The sequence below is a fragment of the Arvicanthis niloticus genome, chromosome 20 (assembly GCF_011762505.2).
Source record: "Arvicanthis niloticus isolate mArvNil1 chromosome 20, mArvNil1.pat.X, whole genome shotgun sequence".
In the NCBI taxonomy this organism is placed as follows: Eukaryota; Metazoa; Chordata; class Mammalia; order Rodentia; family Muridae; genus Arvicanthis; species Arvicanthis niloticus.
The window spans coordinates 35,063,698-35,068,704 of record NC_047677.1 but is presented as its reverse complement, the minus strand read 5'-3'; the positions used below and the strand labels follow the sequence as shown (position 1 = coordinate 35,068,704).

Below are 5,007 nucleotides of genomic sequence, written 5' to 3'. Positions count from 1 at the left end.
CTCCGGTGCAGAAATAATGAAATCAGCTTCACCCTGAGCTTAAGTCACAAGGTTTATGGATAAAGGAAAGTTTGCCTTGCAGTTGAGGTGCGAGGGGAGGGGACATCTAAATCTTTGTTTCTCAAATACAAACATTTTGCGATTTGATTTGCTGGGTACCCTTTAAACCTTAATGTTCTCAACGAAAACATAAAAATACATAAAAATGCTGGTGTGAATGCTGGAAGGTTTTTATTACTTAATTGTAATGACCGTGTGTGTGTGTGTGTGTGTGTGTGTGTGTGTGTGTCTGTGTGTCTGTGTCTGTCTGTCTGTCTGCCTGCCTGTCTGTCTGTCTCTATGTGTGTATATATGTGTGTGTGTATATATATGTGCACACACATATATGTATACACACATACAGTGATATATATACATATATATGTATCATCATACATCACTGATTCCTTCTCTATAGGATCCATATGACTTCACTCAAACTCTCAGTGATTCGATGCATTCAGAATGCACTATTAGTCTTAAACAGATTTGAGGTGAACTAAATGTAGGCTGACCAGAGGTAGAAAGTATTCAGTGAAAAAGCCCATTCAAGAAAGATAGTTCTGACCATTTAGAGCCTGTGTCTGGCCCCGGGGCCGTTTAAGGGGGATCTGAACATTGGCTACTTCAACCCTTGGGCCTAGATTTTTGTCACAGTGAGCTTTAGCACATATTTTAAGATACTTATTTTGTGTACCAGCATGCCTGCCTCTGATCTACCTGCCCCATGCCAACCAAAACAATGTCTCCGGACATTGCTAGGACTGCCTTCCCCCAACCCCACACCCACCACAAAAACAGTTGTTCTCCTAGAGAGAGAAGACACCTGAAATGATAGAAATGACAGCTATAAAGGGCTTCCTGCTAGATTTGCTCAGCAGGTATTAAGTCACACAAGTGGAATTTAGCTTAAGAAGCACTGACTCCAAAATACCCCCCAAAGATAAGTAGGGTGCTAACCAGGCCTGTTAGAGATTAGGAAAATTTAGCATGCTAGGATGTAAACGTTTGTTCACCAGGATTGACCTCCACTTAAGTCTCCACTCCTATAACCAAAGGAGATAACCCTGACTTACCAGCCATTAGGCCCATACCATAGCAAAGAACATACCTCTGGGGGGTCATCTTAAGGGGTCAGCACAGGGTCACAGCCACCATTAAGCCCATTAAGTCCCCTGTGCTCTTATCAGGGAAAGCGTAATTCCGTAATTCCATTCCGCCAAGTGGGCAAGAGGACCCTGGGAAACGACTGTTGGAAAAGGACAAGGATGGTGTACTTAAGAAATAATTCTGGCAGTACTTCTGCTGTGTAAATAAGGCTTCCTCTGCCCAAGTGGCCACATGAGCTTACGCCTGTCATTGTTCAGTTGTTCAAAGTGCACACCGGGGCTGGGTGATAGGTCTTTATGGAGTGCATCGGCCTGCCGTGTATTCAAAGTGAGTGAAATCTTCTCTTCATGGTTGTCTCCTCTTCGGGCGTTCACCGGAGCCAGACACACACTGGTAAACAGCTCTTTTTCTACTAATATCTAAGCGTGCAGCATGTTTGCCAGTTGGAAGGCATATTAATATTAAATCTAGAACAGTAATAGAACAAGATTGGGATGCTTTTAAACCAGCAACCCGCCGGGCGGTGGTGGTGGCGCAGGCCTTTAATCCCAGCGTGTGGGAGGCAGAGGCAGGCAGATTTCTGAGTCCAAGGCCAGCCTGGTCTACAGAGTAAGTTCCAGGACAGCCAGGGCTACACAGAGAAACCCTGTCTCGAAAAACAAAAACAAAAAACCAGCAACCCATCAATGACCTACCACAGCTACCACCACGACTGTTTCCTCCAAGCAAGTGGCAACTGCCCTGGGGAGTCTGTCCCTAAACACACTCATGTGTGTCCACTCACCAACTGGTGTTTAGATGTGTACTTGGGATGACTTACATTTCTGTATAAATGTCCTACTTCAGTAAAATACATGAATACATACATACATTGGAAAGGGATGGAACTGAATGAAGGTGGTCAGTCTGGGGCTTGAACCTGCAGCAGCAGCAGCGGTATAGGGACCTGGGAGCCACAGAGTGTGTTTGGGCATAATGTCATTGCACACTGTGTAAAGATTACCCTAGTATTATTCAAATGCTGATTTCTATGTCCCCATATCTGGTTGCAATCCGGACATGGCATTGTAATGCTTGTTTTAATATCTCCTGTCTCAATGTTATATAAGCGTTGCTCCCAATTTATTCTCCGATTTGTCAATAAAAGCTGATTAGCCAATGGCTGAGCAGAGAACAGCTGGACTTCTGATCCCAGGCAGGGGAGGGGGGAGATCGGATTTGCTTGGAGGAAAGTGTCCAGGAGACATCTTGGGAACACACCTGGAGCAGAGAGAGCCAGATCAATACTAAGATGCAAGTATCTCCGGAATTTGGGCTAGGAGGTAGCCAGATTACCTTTGAAGATTAGAATCGACTAATAACTGCTCATCTATTGTGCCATAAAGCTTGATTAAACAAATCTTATAGTCTCGGTCTCATTTATTTGGGATCTCCTCAGGATAAAGAAAAAAATTATCACTTAAAATTTTACTTACAAGTTTGTTGTTGCTTTAATATCTTTGGGGACTTTTTCCTGTGGATTGACACCTGTGAAGAGCCAGAGTCCACACTACAGTCTCAGAGATAACTTGGTATCCTGCAAAATGGCTTTGAGCCTTCAGACAATGGATGGCCACGGGTATCAGATTTCATCATATTTAAAAAGGTAAAGCACACTCTGTGTAAAATATGACAAAAAAAAAAAAAAACCAAAAAAAATAGTTTGAATATTTTTAGAAATATTTGAATATTTTAAAATATCATTTTAAAAAATAGTTGGCACCGGCTTGCTGATCTCCTTGGGGTACCTCGAAAAGACAAACACAGGATTCAGGATACACTCTGGAAGGACCCAAGTTCACCATGAAGACTCGATTGCAATGGAAAACCACACGATACACAGACACGCAATCCACTCTGAGCAAACAGCCACAGGCAAAGAAGAGCCGGATGGCACGAGCTTCTGTCAACAAGAATATTGGAAAGAATTAAGTTGTATAAAATGGCTTAAAATAATCACAGCTATGAATATGGGGTAGAAATCACAGAGAGACTGCTAAACATAAAAACAATTACAGATGAGGCAGAATAGAAAACAAAAAAACACCCTGCAGCTGGTGTGTTTATGAAAAGATAAAGAGAGGGGGGATATGTTCTATGAAGGTGTGGTAAGGTGTGGAGGAAGGGAGTGTCCCTGTGGGGCCAATGCCTAGGCATCCCTTCCCCCTGAGGGACCAGCCACAGGACTATGGTATAGTATAGAATAGAGTTTATTCAGGGCATGGGGAAGGGAGTTAAGAGGGTAGTAGAGGCAGAGAGAGAAGAGGAGAGGCCCACCATGAGGACATGGGGGTGGGGGTGAGGGGTAGTGAATGGGGGTAGAGGAAGCAAGGGAGCAAGAGAGAAACAAGACACCAAACAGAGAAGACAACGAACACTGGCTACAGAAATATAAACAGATGATAGGTAAGGTCTTTTTAATCTCAACAATCCTAAAAAACGACCTGTTTCAGGGAGTTTTAAATCCATGTAAAATAACAAAAGAATGACGGGGGCGGGGGGGGGATGAGGTTAGTATCCTGAAGACTGGAGACTCTGGAGTCCAGAGTGAACATGAATTGCCGTCATGGACATGGCCGTGTCAAGGACCACTATGCCCTGATCGATGGGAATGGCAATGCCTTCTTCCCCTGGTCCAAGTACCAATGTGGACTGTGCAGAAACCATCAATCATGGCTGCCTCCTCTTGATGAACTGCTGCCTGAGACTGTTCCTCTACAGGAATCCCCTTCCAAGGCTTGTTAATCCACCTCCTCTTTCTACTGTGTACAATAAATTCTCTGAGTTGTCTAGCTGCCTCTGGTGTGTCTCCATCAGACTACAAGGCACACCTGAGCCCAGCTTTGCCCCACATGTGTCTGTCATCTCTTCGTTCCCCTTCACTCCAACAAGGTCAATCTCCAAGCCTTTGCAGGTCACCCCAAAAGAAGTTTTAAAAAGAACGAAGTAATGAAAATTATTCACTAGTATTAAATACTTTGTTGGATAGTTTATTTTAAAAATTTAAAGGATGTTGAATATATGTTTCCCAGAAAGACATACAAATTTATTTATTTGTTTATTTATTTATTTTTAATGTTTGAGCTAGAGTGTCTTTAAGTAGGCTATGGTTGTTCTGGAACACACTATGTAGACCAGACTGGCCTTGAACTCACAGAGCTCCACCTGCCTCTGCCTTCTGAGTGCTAAGATCAAAGTTGTGTGCTTCTACACCTGGCTGCACATTTCTAATGGGAAGTGACAAAGGTGACCACCTGTTACTTTCAGGGAAATACAGACGGAACCCAAGAGACCCGTCTTTCAAATAACTGAAAATAAACAGACATTGTAAGCTAATGGGGAGAATGTGGAAAAAAAATCTTTTATCATCTTCATACATTATTGGTTGGATTCTAAAATTGGCAGCCACCTTGGAAAAGAATTTGGCAACTTCTCAAGATGTTCAACAGAGAATCTTGTTACTCCTCAGTCTGATTCCTAGTATACATCCAAGAGAGGTGAGACCATCTATTCAAACACTTACACGTAGGGGGAGGGAAGGAGGAGAAAAAATCTTACATGAAGATATTTCTAATCTTGTTATTCAGAATCACTTCACAATCATTATAAGAAAGAATGACTCATCACATAGAGCACATGAGCCTCTCAATGCTATCCTAAGTGAAAGACGCTAAATCTGAAAGACACCCCTTATGTGGCTTCAATTATGCAGCTGAAGAGAGGACTTAGCAGTAGCTAAGAGCATCTACTGCTCTTGCAGAAGACCCGAGTTCAAGTCCCATCATCCTCACCGATGGCTCACAACCATCTGTATCTCTA

General features: G+C 43.0%; 1 long non-coding RNA gene across 1 annotated transcript; it reads left to right on the top strand.

Annotated features, from left to right (window-relative positions):
* The first annotated feature begins 335 nt into the window (after window positions 1-335).
* Window positions 336-3,978, top strand: LOC143435203 (uncharacterized). Its single transcript, XR_013105293.1, has 3 exons — window positions 336-1,542; window positions 2,685-2,794; window positions 2,905-3,978. It is a non-coding gene; the product is annotated as an uncharacterized LOC143435203 (long non-coding RNA).
* The last annotated feature ends 1,029 nt before the right edge of the window (window positions 3,979-5,007 follow it).